The following is a 23,858-nucleotide window of genomic DNA, read 5'->3' as shown; positions in this document are numbered from 1 at the left end:
TTAGCAACACTTCCGCCTTTGCTGGATTTGCGGGGGATATGGTCACTAGTGTAACCAGGAGGAGAGGCCTCATTTAACACAGTAAATTCATCAGGCTTGAGCCATGTTTCAGTCAGGCCAATCACATCAAGATTATGATCAGTGATTAGTTCATTGACTATAACTGCCTTTGAAGTGAGGGATCTAACATTAAGGGGCCCTATTTTGAGATGTGAGGTATCACAATCTCTTTCAATAATGACAGGAATGGAGGAGGTCTTTATTCCAGCGAGATTGCTCAGGTGAACACCGCCATGTTTAATTTTGCCCAACCTAGATTGAGGCACAGACATGGTCTCAATGGGGATAGCTGAGCTGACTACACTGACTGTGCTAGTGGCAGACTCCACTAAGCTGACAGGCTGGCTAACAGCTGCCTGGCCTGCACCCTATCTCGTTTTGGAGCTAGAGGAGTTAGAGCCCTGTCTATGTTGATGAGAGCACCTCTCCAGCTAGGATGGAGTCCGTCACTCCTCAGCAGGCCAGTTTTGGTCCTGTTGTGGGTGAGTCCCAAAAAGAGGGCCAATTATCTACAAATTCTATCTTTTGGGAGGGGCAGAAAACAGTTTTCAACCAGCGATTGAGCGATTGAGTTGTGAGACTCTGCTGTATAGCTCATCACTCCCCCTAACTGGGAGGGGCCAGAGACTCTGCTGTAGAGCTCGTCACTCCCCCTAACTGGGAGGGGCCAGAGACTCTGCTGTAGAGCTCGTCACTCCCCCTAACTGGGAGGGGCCAGAGACTCTGCTGTAGAGCTCATCACTCCCCCTAACTGGGAGGGGGCCAGAGACTCTGCTGTAGAGCTCATCACTCCCCCTAACTGGGAGGGGGCCAGAGACTCTGCTGTAGAGCTCATCACTCCCCCTAACTGGGAGGGGCCAGAGACTCTGCTGTAGAGCTCATCACTCCCCCTAACTGGGAGGGGCCAGAGACTCTGCTGTAGAGCTCGTCACTCCCCCTAACTGGGAGGGGCCAGAGACATTTACATTTAAGTCATTTAGCAGACGCTCTTATCCAGAGCGACTTACAAATTGGTGCATTCACCTTATGACATCCAGTGGAACAGCCACTTTACAATAGTGCATCTAGATCTTTTAAGGGGGGGGGGGGGGGGGGGGGGGGGGCAGAAGGATTGCTTTATCCTAGGTATTCCTTGAAGAGGTGGGGTTTCAGGTGTCTCCGGAAGGTGGTGATTGACTCCGCTGTCCTGGCGTCGTGAGGGAGTTTGTTCCACCATTGGGGTGCCAGAGCAGCGAACAGTTTTGACTGGGCTGAGCGGGAACTGTACTTCCTCAGTGGTAGGGAGGCGAGCAGGCCAGAGGTGGATGAACGCAGTGCCCTTGTTTGGGTGTAGGGCCTGATCAGAGCCTGAAGGTACTGAGGTGCCGTTCCCCTCACAGCTCCGTAGGCAAGCACCATGGTCTTGTAGCGGATGCGAGCTTCAACTGGAAGCCAGTGGAGAGAGCGGAGGAGCGGGGTGAGAGAACTTGGGAAGGTTGAACACCAGACGGGCTGCGGCGTTCTGGATGAGTTGTAGGGGTTTAATGGCACAGGCAGGGAGCCCAGCCAGCAGCGAGTTGCAGTAATCCAGACGGGAGATGACAAGTGCCTGGATTAGGACCTGCGCCGCTTCCTGTGTGAGGCAGGGTCGTACTCTGCGGATGTTGTAGAGCATGTAGAGACTCTGCTGTATAGCTCATCACTCCCCCTAACTGGGAGGGGGCCAGAGACTCTGCTGTAGAGCTCATCACTCCCCCTAACTGGGAGGGGGCCAGAGACTCTGCTGTAGAGCTCGTCACTCCCCCTAACTGGGAGGGGGCCAGAGACTCTGCTGTATAGCTCGTCACTCCCCCTAACTGGGAGGGGGCCAGAGACTCTGCTGTATAGCTCGTCACTACCCCTAACTGGGAGGGGCCAGAGACTCTGCTGTATAGCTCGTCACTCCCCCTAACTGGGAGGGGGCCAGAGACTCTGCTGTATAGCTCATCACTCCCCCTAACTGGGAGGGGGCCAGAGACTCTGCTGTAGAGCTCGTCACTCCCCCTAACTGGGAGGGGGCCAGAGACAATTACTCGATGCCGGCATATCTTTCTAGCTGATTAACACGCTGAAGCTATGTTGCGCTTGGTGACTACTTTATATATATATTATTTATTTTTTTCAAATTTATTTAACCAGGTAGGCTAGTTGAGAACAAGTTCTCATTTACAACTGCGACCTGGACAAGATAAAGCAAAGCAGTTTGACACATACAACAGCACAGAGTTACACATGGAATAAACAAACATACAGTCAATAACACAATAGAAGAAAAAAAACTGGGGGGAAAAAACTGACAGTTTCATCCTAACATCGTTGGAGCCGACGTGGATAACGGTATCCCTATACTCTCTACACTCGCCAGTTTTATCTTTAGCCAGCTCCATCTTCAGATTAGCCTTAACGTCGGTAGCCCTGCCCCCTGGAAAACAGTGTATGATTGCTGGATGATTCATTTTAAGTCTAATACTACGGGTAATGGAGTCGCCAATGACTAGGGTTTTCAATTTGTCAGAGCTAATAGTGGGAGGCTTCGGGCGGCTCAGACCCCGTAACGGGTGGAGGAAAGACCTGAGAAGGCTCAGACCCCATAACGGGTGGAGGAGAGACCAGAGAAGGCTCTGACCCCGTAACGGGTGGAGGAGAGACCTGAGAAGGCTCAGAGCCCGTAACGGGTGGAGGAGAGACCAGAGAAGGCTCAGACCCCGTAACGGGTGGAGGAGAGACCAGAGAAGGCTCAGACCCCGTAACGGGTGGAGGAGAGACCAGAGAAGGCTCAGCCTCTGACCCCGTAACGGGAGGAGGAGAGACCAGAGAAGGCTCAAACCCCGTAACGGGTGGAGGAGAGACCTGAGAAGGCTCAGACCCTGTAACGGGTGGAGGAGAGACCAGAGAAGGCTAGGACCCCGTAACGGGTGGAGGAGAGACCAGAGAAGGCTCAGACCCCGTAACGGGTGGAGGAGAGACCTGAGAAGGCTCAGACCCCGTAACGGGTGGAGGAGAGACCAGAGAAGGCTCAGACCCCGTAACGGGTGGAGGAGAGACCTGAGAAGGCTCAGACCCCGTAACGGGTGGAGGAGAGACCAGAGAAGGCTCAGACCCCGTAACGGGTGGAGGAGAGACCAGAGAAGGCTCTGGCACCGTAACGGGTGGAGGAGAGACCAGAGAAGGCTCTGGCCCCGTAACGGGTGGAGGAGAGACCAGAGAAGGCTCTGGCCCCGTAACGGGTGGAGGAGAGACCAGAGAAGGCTCTGGCCCCGTAACGGGTGGAGGAGAGACCAGAGAAGGCTCAGACCCCGTAACGGGAGGAGGAGAGACCAGAGAAGGCTCAGACCCCGTAACGGGTGGAGGAGAGACCAGAGAAGGCTCAGACCCCGTAACGGGTGGAGGAGAGACCAGAGAAGGCTCAGACCCCGTAACGGGTGGAGGAGAGACCATAGAAGGATTAGACCCCGTAACGGGAGGAGGAGAGACCAGAGAAGGCTCAGACCCCGTAACGGGTGGAGGAGAGACCAGAGAAGGCTCAGACCCCGTAACGGGTGGAGGAGAGACCAGAGAAGGCTCAGACCCCGTAACGGGTGGAGGAGAGACCAGAGAAGGCTCGGCCTCTGACTCGTTGCTTAATGGGGAGAACCAGTTGAACGTTTATCGGCTGAATGAGTGACACCAGTTGAGCATGCAGACAGCATTTCTTTCCAGCAGTGGTGGAAAAAGTACTCAACTGTCATACTTGAGTAAAAGTAAAGATACGTTAATAGAAAATGACTCGAGTAAAAGTGTTTGGTTTTAAAAGTATTTGTTTTAAAATATACTTAAGTATCAAAAGTAAAAGTTTAAACCATTTCAAATTCCTTATATTAAACAAACCAGAAGGCACAATTTTTATTTTTGTTATTGATGTATTAGCCAGGGGCACACTCCAACACTCAGACATCATTTACAAACTAAGCATGTGTGTTTAGTGAGTCCTCCAGATCAGAGGCAGTAGGGATGACCAGGGATGTTCTCTGTTTAGTGAGTCCACCAGATCAGAGGCAGTAGGGATGACCAGGGATGTTTTCTGTTTAGTGAGTCCTCCAGAACAGAGGCAGTAGGGACGACCAGGGATGTTCTGTGTTTAGTGAGTCCTCTAGATCAGAGGCAGTAGGGACGACCAGGGATGTTCTCTGTTTAGTGAGTCCTCCAAATCAGAGGCAGTAGGGATGATCAAGGGATGTTCTCTGTTTAGTGAGTCCTCCAGATCAGAGGCAGTAGTGATGACCAGGGATGTTCTCTGATTAGTGAGTCCACCAGATCAGAGGCAGTAGGGATGACCAGGGATATTCTCTGTTTAGTGAGTCCTCCATATCAGAGGCAGTAGGGATGACCAGGGATGTTCTCTGTTTAGTGAGTCCTCCAGATAAGAGGCAGTAGGGATGACCAGGGATGTTCTCTGCTTAGTGAGTCCTCCAGATCAGAGGCAGTAGTGATGACCAGGGATGTTCTCTGATTAGTGAGTCCTCCAGATCAGAGGCAGTAGGGATGACCAGGGATGTTCTCTGTTTAGTGAGTCCACCAGATCAGAGGCAGTAGGGATGACCAGGGATGTTCTCTGTTTAGTGAGTCCACCAGATCAGAGGCAGTAGGGACGACCAGGGATGTTCTCTGTTTAGTGAGTCCTCCAGATCAGAGGCAGTAGGGACGACCAGGGATGTTCTCTGTTTAGTGAGTCCTCCAGTTCAGAGGCAGTAGGGATGACCAGGGATGTTCTCTGTTTAGTGAGTCCTCCAGATCAGAGGCAGTAGTGATGACCAGGGATGTTCTCTGTTTAGTGAGTCCGCCAGATCAGACGCAGTAGGGATGACCAGGGATGTTCTCTGTTTAGTGAATCCACCAGATCAGAGGCAGTAGTGATGACCAGGGATGTTCTCAGTTTAGTGAGTCCTCCAGATCAGAGGCAGTAGGGATGACCAGGGATGTTCTCTGTTTAGTGAGTCCTCCAGATCAGAGGCAGTAGGGACGACCAGGGATGTTCTCTGTTTAGTGAGTCCACCAAATCAGAGGCAGTATGGATGACCAGGGATGTTCTCTGTTTAGTGAGTCCTCCAGATCAGAGGCAGTAGGGACGACCAGGGATGTTCTCTGTTTAGTGAGTCCTCCAGATCAGATCTTGATAAGTGATTTGGAATTGGACGATTTTGCCTCCCGGGTGGCGCAGTGGTCTAGGGCACTGCGTCGCAGTGCTAACTGCGCCACCAGAGTCTCTGGGTTCGCGCCCAGGCTCTGTCGCAGCCGGCCGCGACCGGGAGGTCCGTGGGGCGACGCACAATTGGCATAGCGTCGTCCGGGGTAGGGAGGGTTTGGCCGGTAGGGATATCCTTGTCTCATCGCGCTCCAGCGACTCCTGTGGCGGGCCGGGAGCAGTGCGCGCCAACCAAGGGGGCCAGGTACACGGTGTTTCCTCCGACACATTGGTGCGGCTGGCTTCCGGGTTGGAGGCGCGCTGTGTTAAGAAGCAGTACGGCTGGTTGGGTTGTGCTTCGGAGGACGCATGGCTTTCGACCTTCGTCTCTCCCGAGCCCGTACGGGAGTTGTAGCGATGAGACAAGGTAGTAATTACTAGCGATTGGATACCACGAAAATTGGGGAGAAAATGGGATAAAATTTAAAATAAAAAAATAAATAAAAAAAGGAATTGGACAATTTTCCTGTCAAAATGTAACGAGTAATTTTGGGTGTTTACGGAGTAAAAAGTATATTATTTTCTTTAGGAATGTAGTGAATTAAAAGTAAAAGTTGGCAAAAACATAAATAGTAAAGTACAGATATCCCAAAGAACTATTATTTTTACTAAAGTACTATACACCACTGCTTTCCAGAAGCTTTGAGAAAATTGTCGGGCTGCGGGGACTGTGTGGGGGGATTCATTCTACTATCTGTACTTACTGGTGACACAGAGGTTGAAATGAATACTCTTGTTATTATTATTTCATTTTTTTAACCTTAATTTTACATATTGAGACCGAGGTCTCTTTTACAAATGCGCCCAGAAGGGTACATCATAAATTACTCCAGTGCTAGCCTCTCTACACTGGCTTCCTGTTAAGGCTAGGGCTGATTTCAAGGTTTTACTACTAACCTACAAAGCATTACATTGACTCGCTCCTACCTATCTTTCCGATTTGGTCCTGCCGTACATACCTACACGTACGCTACGGTCACAAGACACAGGCCTCCTTATTGTCCCTAGAATTTCTAAGTAAACAGCTGGAGGCAGGGCTTTCTCCTATAGAGCTCAATTTTTATGGAATGGTCTGCCTATCCATGTGAGAGACGTAGACTCGGTCTCGACCTTTAAGTCTTTACTGAAGACTCATCTTTTCAGTAGGTCATATGATTGAGTGTAGTCTGGCCCAGGAGTGTGAAGATGAACGGAAAGGCTCTGGAGCAACGAACCGCCCTTGCTGTCTCTGCCTGGCCGGTTCCCCTCTCTCCACTGGGATTCTCTGCCTCTGACCCTATTACAGGGGCTGAGTCACTGGCTTACTGGTGCTCTTTCATGCCGTCCCTAGGAGGGGTGCGTCACTTGAGTGGGTTGAGTTACTGACGTGGTCTTCCTGTCTGGGTTGGCGCCCCCCCTTGGGTTGTGCCGTGGCGGAGATCTTTGTGGGCTATACTCTGCCTTGTCTCAGGATGGTAAGTTGGTGGTTGAAGATATCCCTCTAGTGGTGTGGGGGCTGTGCTTTGGCAAAGTGGGTGGGGTTATATCCTTCCTGTTTGGCCCTGTCCGGGGGTATCTTCGGATGGGGCCACAGTGTCTCCCGACCCGTCCTGTCTCAGCCTCCAGTATTTATGCTGCAGTAGTTTATGTGTCAGGGGCTAGGGTCAGTCTGTTATATCTGGAGTACTTCTCCTGTCTTATCCGGTGTCCTGTGTGAATTTAAGTATGCTCTCTCTAATTCTCTCTTTCTCTTTCTCTCTCTCGGAGGACCTGAGCGCTAGAACCATGCCTCGGGACTAACTGGCCTGATGACCCCTTGCTATCCCCAGTCCACCTGGTCATGCTGCTGCTCCAGTTTCAACTGTTCTGCCTGCGACTATGGAACCCTGACCTGTTTCACCGGACATGCTACCTTGTCCCGGACCTGCTGTTTTGGACTCTCTCTCTCTACCGCACCTGCTGTCTCTAACTCTTAATGATCGGCTATGAAAATCAAACTGACATTTACTCCTGAGGTACTGACCTGTTGCACCCTTGACAACCACTGTGATTATTATTATTTGACCTTGTTGGTCATCTATGAATGTTTGAACATATTGGCCATGTTCTGTTATAATCTCCACCCGGCACCGCCAGAAGAGGACTGGCCACCCCTCTTAGCCTGGTTCCTCTCTAGGTTTCTTCCTAGGTTCTGGCCTTTCTAGGGAGTTTTTCCTAGCCACCGTGCTTCTACACCTGCATTGCTTGCTGTTTGAGGTTTTAGGCTGCGTTTCTGTACAGCACTTTGTGACATCGGCTGATGTAAAAAGGGCTTTATAAATACATTTGATTGATTGCTTGATTGATTGATTGCTAAATAAATAAACATATTATACCCAACCTAAACTCAGCAAAAAAGAAACGTCCTCTCACTGTCAACTGCATTTATTTTCAGCAAACTTAACATGTGTAAGTATTTGTATGAACATAACAAGATTCAACAACAAGTTCCACAGACATGTGACTAACAGAAATGGACTAATGTGTCATAAAAAAGTAACAGTCAGTATCTGGTGTGGCCACCAGCTGCATTAAGTACTGCAGTGCATCTCCTCCTTATGACTGCACCAGATTTGCTAGTTCTTGCTGTGAGATGTTACCCCACTCTTTCACCAAGGCACCTGCAAGTTCACAGACATTTCTGGGGGGAATGGCCATAGCCCTCACCCTCCGATCCAACAGGTCCCAGACGTGCTCAATGGGATTGAGATCCGGGCTCTTCGCTGGCCATGGCAGAACACTGACATTCCTGCAGTATACGAGCAGTATGGCTGGTGGCATTCTCATGCTGGAGGGTCATGTCAGGATGAGCCTGCAAGAAGGGTACCACATGAGGGAGGTGGATGTCTTCCCTGTAATGCACAGCGTTGAGATTGCCTGCAATGACAACTATCTCAGTCCAATGATTCTGTGACACACCGCTCCAGACCATGACGGACCCTCCACCTCCAAATCGATCCCGCTCCAGAGTACAGGCCTCGGTGTAACGCTCATTCCTTCGACGATAAACATGAATCCGACCATCACCCCTGGTGAGACAAAACCGCGACTCGTCAGTGAAGAGCACTATTTGCCAGTCCTGTCTGGTCCAGCGACGATGGGTTTGTGCCCATAGGCGACATTGTTGCCGGTGATGTCTGGTGAGGACCTGCCTTACCACAGGTCTACAAGCCCTCAATCCAGCCTCTCTCAGCCTATTGCAGACAGTCTGAGCACTGATGGAGGGATTGTGCATTGCTGGTGTAACTCGGGCAGTTGTTGTTGCCATCCTGTACCTGTCCCGCAGGTGTGATGTTCGGATGTACCGATCCTGTGCAGGTGTTGTTACACGTGGTCCGCCACTGCGAGGACGATCAGCTGTCCGTCCTGTCGTCCTGTAGCGCTGTCTTAGGCATCTCACAGTAAAGACATTGCAATTTATTGCCCTGGCCACATCTGCAGTCCTCATGCCTCCTTGCAGCATGCCTAAGGGACATTTACACAGATGAGCAGGGACCCTGGGCATCTTTCTTTTGGTGTTTTTCAGAGTCAGTAGAAAGGCCTCTTTTTTTGCTGAATTTATATATACAGTATATATATGTACTGTTGTGGGGTGTTATATTGTATACTTATATACATACAGTACCAGTCAAAAGATTTGACACACCTACTCATTCCAAGGTTTTTAATTATTTTTACATTGTAGAATAATAGAGTGAAGACATCAAAACTATTAAATAACACATATGGAATCATGTAGTAACCAAAAAAGTATTAAACAAATATAAATATATTTTATATTTGAGATTCTTCAAAGTAGCCACCCTTTGCCTTGATAACAACTTTACACACTCTTGGCATTCTCTCAACCAGCTTCATTAGGTAGTCACCTGGAATGCATTTCAATTAACAGGTGTGCCTTGTTAACACCTCTTTTGGCGCATGAACCACTAGCGGAACACCTACGACAACATCCGGTGAAATTGCAGAGCGCGAAATTCAAAATACAAAAATCATCATATTAAACATTCAAGAAAATACAAGTGTCATACATGATTTAAAAGCTTAACTTCTTGTTAATCCAGCCACGTTGTCAGATTTCAAAAAGGCTGTATGGCGAAAGCATACCATTGGATTATCTGAGGACAGCGCCCCACACCAAAATACTTTTTCAACCAGCACAGGCGTCACAAAATCACAAATAGCAAATAAATAAATCACTTACCTTTGAAGATCGTCCTCTGTTTGCAATACCAAGGGTCCCAGCTACACAAGGTCGTTTTGTTCGATAAAGTCCTTCTTTATACCCAAAAAAGTCTGTTTAGTTGGCGCCAATGATCTCGAGTAATCCACTCGATCAACATGCATACAAACGAATCCAAAACATTACCGGTAAAGTTCATCCAAACAAGTCAAACGATGTTTCTAATTAATCCTCAGGTACTCTAATATCTAAATAAACGATAATATTTAAGAAGGAGAATAGTATGTTCAATAGGGAAGATAAATAATGAAAAGGGCACACCTCATTCACGCGCCAACAAGACTACTTTTCTACTGAGAGACACCTTGTAGTTCTTCCAACTACTTGCTAATTTTTCAAAAAACAAGCCTGAACCCCTTTCTAAAGACTGCTGACATCTAGTGGAAGCCATAGGAACTGCAATATGGGTCCTATCTATTTGTATTTTCCATAGGCTAGCAATGAAATGGCCTGTGACCTAAAAAAAAAAAAAAAAAAGAAATCTTGATGAATTTTCCTCTGGTTCTTGCCTGCCATATCAGTTCTGTTATACTCACAGTCGTTATTTTAACAGTTCTATCCAATCCTACCAAGTATATGGATATCCTAACTTCTGGGCCTGAGTAACAGGCAGTTTACTTTGGGCATGCCAGTCACCCGAAATTCAGAACAAAAACCAGTCTCCAAAGCAGGTTAAAAGTTAATATGTGGAATTTATTTTCATCTTAATGTGTTTGAGCCAATCAGTTGTGTTGTGACAAGGTAGGGGTGGTATACAGAAGATAGCCCTATTTGGTAAACCACAAAGTCCATATTACGGCAAGAACAGCTCCGATAAGCAAAGAGAAACAACAGTCCATCATTACTTTAAGACATGAAGGTCAGTCAACGTAGTCGCAAAAACCATCAAGCGCTATGATGAAACTGGCTCTCATGAAGAACGCCACAGCAAAGGAAGACCCAGAGTTACCTCTGCTGCAGAGGATAAGTTCATTAGAGTTACCAGCCTCAGAATGCAGTCCAAATAAATGCTTCACAGAGTTCAAGTAACAGACACATCTCAACATCAACTGTTCAGAGGAGATAGTGTGAATCAGGTCTTCATGTTCGAATTGCTGCAAAGAAACCGCTACTAAAGGACGCCAATAATAACAAGAGACTTGCTTGTGCCAAGAAACACGAGCAACGGACATTAGACCGGTGGAAATCTGTACTTTGGTCTGTTGAGTCCAAATGTGAGATTTTTGGTCCAACCGACGTGTCTTTGTGAGATGCAGAGTAGGTGATCGGATGATCTCCGCATGTGTGGTTCCCATCGTGAAGCATGGAGGAGGAGGTGTGATAGTGTGATGGTGCTTTGCTGGTGACACTGTCTGTGATTTATTTAGAATTCAAGGCACACTTAACCAGCATGGCTACCACAGCATTCTGCAGCGATACGCCATCCCATCTGGTTTGCCCTTAGGTGGACTATCATCTGTTGGTCAACAGGACAATGACCCAACACACCTCCACCTCCAGGCGATTTGACCAAGAAGGAGTGATGGAGTGCTGCATCAGATGACCTGGCCTCCACAATCACCCGACCTCAACCCAACTGAGATGGTTTGGGATGAGTTGGACCGCAGAGTGAAGGAAAAGCAGCCAACAAGTGCTCAGCATATGTGGGAGCTCCTTCAAGACTGTTGGAAACGCATTCCTCATGAAGCTGGTTGAGAGAATACCAAGGGTGTGCAAAGCTGTCATCAAGGCAAAGGGTGGCCACTTTGAAGATTCTCAAATATAACATATAAATTCATTTTTTAACACTTTTTTGGTTACTACATGATTCGATATGTGTTATTTCATAGTTTTGAAGTCTTCAGTATTAAAATCAAATCAAATTGTATTAGTCACATGCACCGAATACAACAGGTGTAGACCTTACAGTGAAATGCTTTACTTACGAGCCCCTAACCAACACAATACAGTTTCAAAAATAAAAACATAAAAAAATATGAATACGAATAAGAGATAAAAGTAACAAGTAATCAAAGAGCAGCGGTAAAATAACAATAGCGAAACTATACACAGGCGGTTACTGGTACAGAGTCACTGTGTGGGGGCACTGATTAGCCGAGGTAATTGAGGTAATACGTAGGTAGAGTTATTCATGTGCGGGGGCACTGATTAGCCGAGGTAATTGAGGTAATACGTAGGTAGAGTTATTCATGTGCGGGGGCACTGATTAGCCGAGGTAATTGAGGTAATACGTAGGTAGAGTTATTCATGTGCGGGGGCACTGATTAGCCGAGGTAATTGAGGTAATACGTAGGTAGAGTTATTCATGTGCGGGGGCACTGATTAGCCGAGGTAATTGAGGTAATACGTAGGTAGAGTTATTCATGTGCGGGGGCACTGATTAGCTGAGGTAATTGAGGTAATACGTAGGTAGAGTTATTCATGTGCGGGGGCACTGATTAGCCGAGGTAATTGAGGTAATACGTAGGTAGAGTTATTCATGTGCGGGGGCACTGATTAGCCGAGGTAATTGAGGTAATACGTAGGTAGAGTTATTAAAGTGCGTAGATGATAACAACAGAGAGTAGCAGCTATTTTCTACAATGTTGAAAATAGTAAAAAATAAATAAAGAGAAACCCTTGAATAAGGTTAATTCCAAATACATTTCGTCTTGATGTTCTGATTCTGTTCAGAATGTAACTGTTTTTCTCAGGGATTAGTGATGTTTTATTTGTGCTTCCCATGAGTGGGTTTTTGTATTGTAATGTATATAATATATATATATATATATATACACACACACTGTATTTTGAAGATGACAATAATTTAGAATTTTGTTCCAGCAATCCGGTGCCTTAAAAGTAAAAGCAGATTTACCTAGCTAGGTGGAGATCCCAGGAACCTCAAAGAGTTAACCAATACTGTGAACGGGTTAGGCAACTCAAGTGTCTATACGTCAACAGCAAAGTTAGATAAGACGGACGTTTATGAAGTAGCGCCTTGTCAACAAAAAGGGAGTAATTGAGAGATCGTCTAGCATCCAGCCAACCTTTTCATACAGGACACAGTGATGAATATCAAACACGTTGCCTGTAACAAAACGAAGGCCGCTATGGTAGATGGTATCCAAAGGTTTAAGGAGGAGTAGCAGCTGCACTTTGATTAATAATATCACCATAATAAAGAGCAGATAAAAAAAGATTGACTGAATAATCTGCTTCCTACTGCTTAGAGAAAAGACACCATCTGTTTCTGTAGAAGAAGACCACTTTCAAATCTTAGCTTCTTCAACAGATCATCTATGTTGTTTATAAATGTCAAATCCATATCAATCCAAATGCCTAAGTATTTATATGCAGGAAAACGCTCGATTGGAGAACCATCTAATGAGTGAACATGTAATACATCTGAGACATTCTAATGATGGAACATGTAGTCCATCTGAGACATTCTAATGATGGAACATGTAGTCCATCTGAGACATTCTAATGATGGAACATGTAGTCCATCTGAGACATTCTAATGATGGAACATGTAGTCCATCTGAGACATTCTAATGATGGAACATGTAGTCCATCTGAGACATTCTAATGATGGAACATGTAGTCCATCTGAGACATTCTAATGATGGAACATGTAGTCCATCTGAGACATTCTAATGATGGAACATGTAGTCCATCTGAGACATTCTAATGATGGAACATGTAGTCCATCTGAGACATTCTAATGATGGAACATGTAGTCCATCTGAGACATTCTAATGATGGAACATGTAGTCCATCTGAGACATTCTAATGATGGAACATGTAGTCCATCTGAGACATTCTAATGATGGAACATGTAGTCCATCTGAGACATTCTAATGATGGAACATGTAGTCTATCTGAGACATTCTAATGATGGAACATGTAGTCCATCTGAGACATTCTAATGATGGAACATGTAGTCCATCTGAATCATTTAATGATTGGTTTACATTCTAAATACTTTTCTCAGATAAAAAAATAGCACATTTGTAAATTTACCAAATGTTCAAGAATCTTGACAAGGAAGCCTTGAAATGGGTCGATAAGTATAAAGATCTCTACTCTCCCTTAAGGACAGGCAGCACAAGAGGTCATTTACATATGTTTTGAATATTTCCTGATAACAATGTGGGTTATTGAACCCACAGGAGGGGTTCAATATGGCGAACGGAGCTAACACACAAATAGTCTATCTGACCACCATCTCTTTGTAAGCTTCTGTCTCAAATGGAACCTTATTCCCTACATAGTGCACTACTTTAGACCAGAGCCCTATAGAACCCTATTCCCTATATGTAGTACACTACTTTAGACCAGAGCCCTATAGAACCCTATTCCCTATATATAATACACTACTTTAGACCAGAGCCCTATAAAACCCTATTCCCTATATATAGTACACTACTTTAGACCAGAGCCCTATAGAACCCTATTCCCTATATAAAGTACACTACTTTAGACCAGAGCCCTATGGAACCCTATTCCCTATATAGTACACTACTCTAGACCAGAGCCCTATGGTCAAAAGTAGTGCACTATGTATGGAATAGGGTGCCATTTGGGACGTATTTTTTGTAAATTTAAGCCCTGTCGTGAGGACAGGAAATTAAAAGCAGTCTTGTTGTCCACCACGCTCCAGTCAGACATGTTATGCTAAACAGGGCTATTAGAAGATGCAAATAGGATTGGCTGGATATTTTGCATGTCGGCATCTGCCAAGAATTCCATTTTTTAATTTCTCATAAACTGATAACAACTTGGCATCAGCGGACCATTAGTGAATGCAAATGACTGTTCCCCCCCAAAATCCCACCCTGGCACTCGTGTCACACACACACACACCACACCACACCACACACACTCCTCACATCTCCATCATAACAAAGTGATCAGAGAGAAGAGCTATTTACGGCACACGATGCAACGCAGCCCCTCCAAGTCAAAACAAACTGGGGGAACTGTCACTCTGGCACCTTGATACACTCACTGGCCAATGCATTAGGGTACACCACCTCGTTCACGAACACGGATCGCTTCTACAGACAGTGAGTCACGTGGCCGTGATGCAATTGTGCATCTGTAAAAAATTTGTTAGGGTCTTAGGGGACAAGCCACATTTCTTCAGCCTGCTGTTGCGCCTTCTTCACCACACTGTCTGTGGGGGCCATTTCAGATTGTCAGTGATGTGATACGCTGAGGAACTTCAAGCTTTCCCCCTTCTCCGCTGTAGCCTCGTCGATGCTCCCTCTGCAGTTTCCTGAAATCTATGATCAGCTCCTTCATTTTGTTGACGTTGAGGGAAAGGTTATTTTCCTGGCACCACTCCTCCAGGGCCCTCATCTCCTCCCTGTAGGCTGTCTAGTCATTGTTGGTAATCAGGCCTACCACTGTTGTGTCATCTGCAAACTTGTTGGAAGCGTGCATGGCCAAGCAGTCGTGGGTGAACAGGGAGTACAGGAGAGGGCTGAGAACGCACCCTTGTGGGGCCCCAGTGTTGAGGATCAGCGAAGTGGAGATGTTGTTTCCTACCTTCACCACCTGTGGGGGAGGCCCATCAGGAAGTCCAGGACCCAGTTGCACAGGGGCGGGGTTGAGACCCAGGGCCTGCAGCTTAACGATAAAGCTTGGAGGGTACTATGTTGTTGAATGCTAAGCTGTAGTCCGTAAACAGCCATTCTTACATAGGTATTCCTCTTGTCCAGATGGGATAGGGCAGTTGTGCAGTGTGATGGCGATTGCATCGTCTGTGGATCTATTGGGTCCGGTAAGAAGTGGGTCTAGGGTGACAAGTAAGGTGGAGGTGATATGATCCTTGACTAGTCTCTGAAACACAGCCTGATCACGTTAGGCTGCATTTAAAAATGTGTTTATGTCGGTTTGATCGCAGGGGGAGTCACTGGTAATGTCTGAAGTTTTCGGGTTTGGCTATTTGTTTTAAAGTGAATTAGTCTATAAATAAATCTCTTTGCCAAAATTCGTCATCTCTCCCATGTCTTATTTCGACTAGTAGTTGTTTCTGAAATGGTTATCTCTGGCCTACATTTGACTCCCTCCTCTATGTTTAATATAACACACATACGTTAATTACTTATTTTGGTTGCTTATCCTGACGTGAAGCTAGTTTAATAGAAAGTATTTGACTCTAGTCACAAAACTAAGGAAATTAGAAGGGGGGGGATTTCGTCAGGCAAGAAAATAGCCTTGCCGAACAAGCCCCCCCCCCCCCCCCCCCTTCTAATTTCCATAATTTTGTGGCTAGAGTTCACACGAAGGGGGGAGGGGGGCAGGGGGGGGGGGGGGCTTTTCGGCACAACACCGGCAGCCTTGCGTGGGTTAACACTTTTAAATGTCTTACTCACGTCGGCCACGGAGAAGGAGAGCCCACAGTCCTTGGTAGCGGGCCGCATCAGTGGCACTGTGTTATCCTCAAAGCGGGCGAAGAAGGTGTTTAGCTTGTCCGGGAGCAAGACATCCGTGTCTGTGACGTGGCTGGTTTTGCTTTTGTAGTCCGTGATTGTCTGTAGACCCTGCCACATAGGTCTCGTGTCTGAGCCGTTGAATTGCGACTCCACTTTGTCTCTGTACTGATGCTTTACCTTTTTGATTGCCTTACGGAGGGAATAACTACACTGCATTCTCAGACATCTATCAGGTAGACAGGGATTAAGGTGTATTCTCAGACATCTATCAGGTAGACAGGGATTAAGGTGTATTCTCAGACGTCTATCAGGTAGACAGGGATTAAGGTGTATTCTCAGACGTCTATCAGGTAGACAGGGATTAAGGTGTATTCTCAGACGTCTATCAGGTAGACAGGGATTAAGGTGTATTCTCAGACATCTATCAGGTAGACAGGGATTAAGGTGTATTCTCAGACATCTATCAGGTAGACAGGGATTAAGGTGTATTCTCAGACATCTATCAGGTAGACAGGGATTAAGGTGTATTCTCAGACGTCTATCAGGTAGACAGGGATTAAGGTGTATTCTCAGACGTCTTTCATCTAAACAGGGATTAAGGTGTATTCTCAGACATCTATCAGGTAGACAGGGATTAAGGTGTATTCTCAGACATCTATCAGGTAGACAGGGATTAAGGTGTACTCTCAGACGTCTATCAGGTAGACAGGGATTAAGGTGTATTCTCAGACGTCTTTCATCTAAACAGGGATTAAGGTGTATTCTCAGACATCTATCAGGTAGACAGGGATTAAGGTGTATTCTCAGACGTCTATCAGGTAGACAGGGATTAAGGTGTATTCTCAGACGTCTATCAGGTAGACAGGGATTAAGGTGTATTCTCAGACGTCTATCAGGTAGACAGGGATTAAGGTGTATTCTCAGACGTCTATCAGGTAGACAGGGATTAAGGTGTATTCTCAGACGTCTATCAGGTAGACAGGGATTAAGGTGTATTCTCAGACGTCTATCAGGTAGACAGGAATTAAGGTGTATTCTCAGACGTCTATCAGGTAGACAGGGATTAAGGTGTATTCTCAGACGTCTATCAGGTAGACAGGGATTAAGGTGTATTCTCAGACGTCTATCAGGTAGACAGGGATTAAGGTGTATTCTCAGCAAACTGTCAGCCAACAGTTGAAGCATAAATAGTCAAACCTTTACATAATATTACTTCAGAAATTAGATTTTATTTACTTAACCCAATTTTTTTATAGTATGAATGTATTCTATGTATTTTAGCTCTAAACATACGACGGACAATGACTTATTCATCCACGGATTGTTCCGTGTTAATGCTCTGTCTGCAGGGCTGTTTGCTGCCTAGTGTTTACCAGGTTTACAGGGAGGGAGGTGGAATGGGTGGAGGCTGTGTATTGCAGCCAAACCCCAGACTGAAAGGTGCAGAAAGAGAGAGGCAAACAGAGGTTATATTGGTAAATAATTCATAAGGCCGGGGAATTCATTTTCTGACACGCTTTCGTGATCCCCGTCGCCATGGGGATATTTGAGAAGCTAAATGCCACTCGGCGCGACGGTGAATATAGTCCCCCGCCGCACAGCAGTGTATATGGTCCCCCCCCAGCGTAGCTCAGAGTGATCCGAGACAAAACGGGGAGAGACCAGGAAGGGACAGGGATGGACATGGGTGGGCAAACACAGAAGAAATACAACAGAATGCTCCCTCACATCTCACAGAGAGCAGTGGAAACATACCGTAGGGAGCAGAGAAACTTCAGGTGGGGATATGAAGGAGTCAATACAGATTGACACAGAGCCACGCCTATAGGATGTCTAGTAATGAGTCAATACAGATTGACACAGAGCCACGCCTATAGGATGTCTAGTAAGGAGTCAATACAGATTGACACAGAGCCAAGACTATAGGACGTCTAGTGAGGAGTCAATACAGATTGACACAGAGCCAAGCCTATAGGACGTCTAGTGAGGAGTCAATACAGATTGACACAGAGCCAAGCCTATAGGACGTCTAGTGAGGAGTCAATACAGATTGACACAGAGCCAAGCCTATAGGATGTCTAGTAAGGAGTCAATACAGATTGACACAGAGCCACGCCTATAGGACGTCTAGTGAGGAGTCAATACAGATTGACACAGAGCCAAGCCTATAGGACGTCAAGTGAGGAGTCAATACAGATTGACACAGAGCCAAGACTATAGGACGTCTAGTGAGGAGTCAATACAGATTGACACAGAGCCAAGCCTATAGGACGTCTAGTGAGGAGTCAATACAGATTGACACAAAGCCAAGCCTATAGGACGTCTAGTGAGGAGTCAATACAGATTGACACAGAGCCAAGCCTATAGGACGTCTAGTGAGGAGTCAATACAGATTGACACAGAGCCAAGACTATAGGACGTCTAGTGACGAGTCAATACAGATTGACACAGAGCCAAGCCTATAGGACGTCTAGTGAGGAGTCAATACAGATTGACACAGAGCCAAGCCTATAGGACGTCTAGTGAGGAGTCAATACAGATTGACACAGATGTATACAACTGCACTCAGTCAACAGACTGAATCATGTTGCAATCCTTCACATGAGGCCAGACAGGTTAAATACATAAATCAGTAACTGACTAGTGGCTACAAAATAGTTCTGGTCACCTTTAAGTGCATGTCTGTTTTTTGAGGGGATGAAACCGGTCTCGAAAACATTTCCAATTTCATATCGTGTCTTCTCATCATAACTCCGTTTACTTGATCATGTGTCTGAAATGGCACCCTATTCCCTATAAAGGTGCACTATTTCTGACCAGGTCCCGTAGGGAATAGGGTATATAAAGGTTAAAGGGTGCTATTGGCGACAGGGCCACTGTTACTCCTACCTCTTTATAAAAACGCCATCATAACCCCATTACAGAACACTACAGAGACCAACACTTGTGAATATAATGATTTATTTACTCTTAACGTGATGCAAGAAATTTACACATTGTTCTCTCAAGGTATGAAATTTGTCTTAAATAAAGAGGTTTTTTTTCTCCATTTACATGTTCATGTAAATGAATGAATCATGTGTTAACAAACCCTGAAAATAATATTCAATCCCTAAAATAGTTAGCAATACCAATCCAGCAGATTGCAACAAAGTTCCCAGAAGTTCAAATAGCATTGCTCAATATTCACCTTTATAATAAAAAAATTATGACACAAAATAAGCATTGTTTCTGAAATTATATATAGATATTTACATCAACAATAGTTTAGTCCACAAAAAAAAAAAAAGGCCTTGGTTTGAAGCTAGGTGAGTTCGATATCAAGGGATGTGTGACGTTGTGCAACGGGTCCGTTCGTCGAGCTCTTTAGAAGGCAGATTAACGGAGGACCATCTCTGGAGGAGGCCCTTATAACACCCTAATCCCTATGTAACGACACTACCTTTGACAGGGGCCATAGCGGCCATAGTCAAAAGTAGTTCACTACCCAGGGATTTAGGGTGCCATTTGGGACACGGCCTCTGTGTGTGATGACTGTCTTCATCTTGGGCATTGTGGAACCTGCCTGTGGAGACAGAAAAAAAACAAAAAGAAGAGTTGAGCATTAGGACAAACATAATTTAATGAGAACGTTAAGGCTAGTGGGAAGCAACCGGGTTAGATTGGGGTGAATCACCAGCTGAATGTCCAACTGAAAACATAACATTAATGACTCCACCCTAACGGCAACCCCCCCCCCCCCGCCCCCGCCAGGGCCCAAACAGGGCCACTATATTTTTGACCAGGGCCCAAACAGGGCCACTATATTTTTGACCAGGGCCCAAACAGGGCCACTATATTTTTGACCAGGGCCCAAACGGGGCCACTCTATATGAAATAGGGTGCTGTTTGAGATGCAGTCCTATTCTAAACTCTCAAAGGGCAGTCAGCCCCAAGAAGGATCTTCTTTAGGGGGACCAGAATAATGTGATGAGCACAGATGAAACCTTCTAGATTATCAATCTAAATCAATAGGTATTTTCCTGGAAGATACCTCCCTTCAACATGAGGAGAGAGGTCAGTGTCAAAGGAGAGTGGGGACTGTAGCTGGGGAGAGAGAGAGAGGGAGCGAGAGAGAGAGAGAGAGAGAGAGAGAGAGAGAGAGAGAGAGAGAGCTGGGGAGCGAGAGAGGGAGCGAGAGAGAGAGAGAGAGAGAGAGAGAGAGAGAGAGAGAGCTGGGGAGCGAGAGAGAGAGAGAGAGAGAGGGAGCTTGGGAGCAAGAGAGAGAGAGGGAGCTGGGGAGAGGGAGAGAGAGGAGAGATCTTTGTAAGTATAAATGTTTACTACTTGTTTATTTCCCTTGTTTATTGTCTATTCCACTTGCCTTGGTCATGTAAACACGTTTCTCATGTAAACATGTTTCTCATGCCAATAAAGCACTTTGAATTGATAGAGAGAGAGAGATTGATATACTGTAGAGAGCTAGAGAGAGTGAGACATAGTAAGATATACACAGTACCAGTCAAAAGTTAGGACAGACCTACTCATTCAAGGGTTTTTCTATATTTGTACTATTTTCTACATTGTAGAATAATAGTGAAGACATCAAAACTATGAAATAACACATATGGAATCATGTAGGAACCAAAAAAAGTATTAAATATATTTATTTTTATTTTTAATATATTTTTTAATATATTTTTGATTTTAGAATCTTCAAAGATTCCTTTGCCATGATGACAGCTTTGCACACTCTTGACATTCTCTCAACCAGCTTCATGAGGAATGCTTTTCCAACAGTCTTGAAGGAGTTCCCACATATGCTGAGCACTTGTTGGCTGCTTTTCTTTCACTCTGTGGTCCAACTCATTCCAAACCATCTCAATTGGGTTGAGGTCGGGTGATTGTGGAGGCCAGGTCATCTGATGCAGCACTCCATCACTCTCCTTCTTGGTGTGCCTTGAATTCTAAATAAATCACAGACAGTGTCACCAGAAAAGCACCATCACACCTCCTCCTCAATGCTTCACGATGGGAACCACACATGCGGAGATCATCTGTTCACCTACTCTGCGTCTCACAAAAGACACAGCGTTTGGAACCAAAAATCTCTAATTGGACTCATCAGACCAAAGGACAGATTTCCTCTGGTCTAATGTCCGTTGCTCGTGTTTCTTGGCCCAAGCAAGTCTCTTCTTATTAGTGTCCTTCACTAGTGGTTTCTTTGCAGCAATTCGACCATGAAGGCCTGATTCACGCAGTCTCCTCTGACCAGTTGATGTTGAGATGTGTCTGTTACTTGAACTCTGTGAAGCATTTATTTGAGCTGCAATTTCTGAGTCTGGAAACTCTAATGAACTTATCCTCTGTAGCAAATTTTTGCGACTGCACTAAGAACTTTCAAAGTTCTTGAGATTTTCCGGATTGACTGACCTTCATGTTTTAAAGTAATGATGGACTGTCGTTTCTCTTTGCTAATTTGAGCTGTTCTTGCCATAAAATGGACTTGTTTTTCCCCCAAATAGGGCTATCTTCTGTATACCACCCCTACCTTGTTACAACACAACTGATTGGCTCAAATACATTAAGAAGGAAAGAAATTCCACAAATTAAAAAGGCACACCTGTTAATTGAATTGCATTCCAGGTGACTACCTCATGAAGCTGGTTGAGAGAATGCCAAGAGTGAGCAAAGCTGTCATCAAGGCAACGGGTGGCTACTTTGAAGAATCTCAAATAAAAAAAATACATTTTGATTTGTTTAACATTTTTTTGGTTACTACATGATTCCATGTGCTATTTCATAGTATTGATGTCTTCAGTATTATTCTACAATGTAGAAAATAGTAAAAATAAATAAAAAATGGTACTGTATATAAATTATTTATAAAGGCAGGCACATTTAACAGTTAGGCTATTGATTATAGACCTAATTAAGTTAGGGTTCTCTCTCTTTTCTTAGTTTCAGAACCGCGGACAGCGACCACTATCCAACGTGGGAGAAAGCACAATTTGTTATAAAATAAATAATATTTTTTATTTGTGTTGCACCATTGTTCTTACACAGTATAACCACATACAATTTCAGTAGCCAATGTCTTAGATTGACGGACTGTACCATCCCCACGGACTTCACAATGGATCAGTCCACTCAAACAGGCACCAATCAGACACCATGATTTTGATTACTTTTTTTTGTTTTTTTTGCCACTGCTCAACTAAAGAAATGTCGTTAGACTAACAGCCAAACTATCGACCAGTCAACTAAATAGGGTCAGCCCTAGTGTGAACTGCTACGAAGACAATTTAATTTTTATTTATTTGACATTCATTTAACTAGGCAAGTCAGTTAGAACAAATTCTTATTTTCAATGACGGCCTAGGAACAGTGGGTTAACTGCCTTGTTCAGGGGCAGAACGACAGATTTTTACCTTGTCAGCTCAGGAATTTGATCTTACTAGTTACTAGTCCAACGCTCTAACCACTAGGCTACCTGCCGCCCCACAATAATTGTATCTATAATGTTTGCTACACTATATACCATTCTACTAACAGGTACAATATCATTTCATATACATAATATGGAATCCATTTTAATATCTACCTGTTTGGTGCATTATGTACAGATCGCTGGATATTAGTCAATTAAAATAACAAAGGTAAAAAATTATTTTATAGGTCTATATATTAATCCAATATTTCTCCAATAAAGATAACTAATCAACTGATCATCATTGATTAGCTTTCATCATCAACACAATCAACACATCAGCTCTAGAAACACTAACATTTAAAAATAACGTTATATAATGTGTTATTAATATGTTGTACCAGAGCATTTTCACATCTGACTTTGCAACAATACCTGCACTTATGGGATCAAAGAGCTATTAAAATATTTATATATATATTTTTAAACTAGGAAACTGCATACCAATAGAATATTAGCATTAGCACAAGAACATTAGCATTAGCATATTAACATGAGCATATTAGCATGAGCATATTAGCATTAGCACAATAACATTAGCATATTAGCATTAGCATATTAGCATGAGCTTGTTAGCATATTAGCATTTGCATATTAGCCGGCGGGGCCAGTAAATGGTCCACAGTCAATATAACAACATTAGTAATCATCTCCACTAGTAAAAGGCTTTCACTTAAACCAAAAAGAGAAAAGTCTATAATTAGGACAAAACGGTCCTATATTTAAGTGTTTGCCTGCAGCGCAACCATTAATTATACATACTTAGAGGCAACATTGGGTGGGGGGGGGGGGGGACAGTGATTACTCAAGGAATCAAATATTAACATGGTTCTCCTCTCCTTTACCACGAACACCGACAGCTGGAGGGAAACGTTGCATGTTAATGCAGCTAGGCTAGCTACAGTGCCATGCGCCTCAAGTGTGTTTTAACCTTTGGAAAAGATTAACAACAGAAATATAACTCTCTACTTTGATTTATTCCCCCCCTGAATACAGATCCACTAAATGGCAGGATGGTGTTAATTGCTCTGTAATAATTAGTGATGCATTAGATTCCTTAATAATCGAATAACTAATGATATTCTCTCTCTTGTAACACCCCCAGAGGCCCACCTCACACACACACACACACACACACACACACACACACACACACACACACACACACACACACACACACACACACACTTTCTCACCCGTATCAGGTTTCTAAATGACGTTGAACTCTTCTTCTTTGCCCCGTGTCTAAACACGCTGTAATTAACAGAGAAGCTAAAAGAGAAGGACAGTCTATTTGGAGAGATACAACATTAATGACAACCATGAGAGAAATAATGACTTTAACTCCCCCCTCATTTAGTTCCTGTTTCCTTTCTTAGACTGCTGATTGGTGCAAAGACTGAT

General features: G+C 44.8%; 1 protein-coding gene across 2 annotated transcripts in view; it reads right to left on the bottom strand.

Moving 5' to 3' along the window:
- Positions 1-18,929: 18,929 nt before the first annotated feature.
- Positions 18,930-23,858, bottom strand: part of LOC129813088 (methyl-CpG-binding domain protein 2-like) — a 109,688-nt gene continuing 104,759 nt past the window's right edge. Inside the window, exon 7 of one of the 2 annotated variants that reach the window (XM_055865263.1) lies at positions 18,930-19,550. The gene's annotated coding sequence lies outside the window, so the exon portion shown is untranslated. The remainder of the gene's footprint in view (positions 19,551-23,858) is intronic. The other variant, XM_055865272.1, reaches the window with a different exon arrangement.

Source organism: Salvelinus fontinalis, chromosome 2 (genome assembly GCF_029448725.1).
Source record: "Salvelinus fontinalis isolate EN_2023a chromosome 2, ASM2944872v1, whole genome shotgun sequence".
NCBI lineage: Eukaryota > Metazoa > Chordata > Actinopteri > Salmoniformes > Salmonidae > Salvelinus > Salvelinus fontinalis.
The sequence above is the reverse complement of the archived record's forward strand: the minus strand, read 5'-3'. Positions and strand labels throughout refer to the sequence as shown.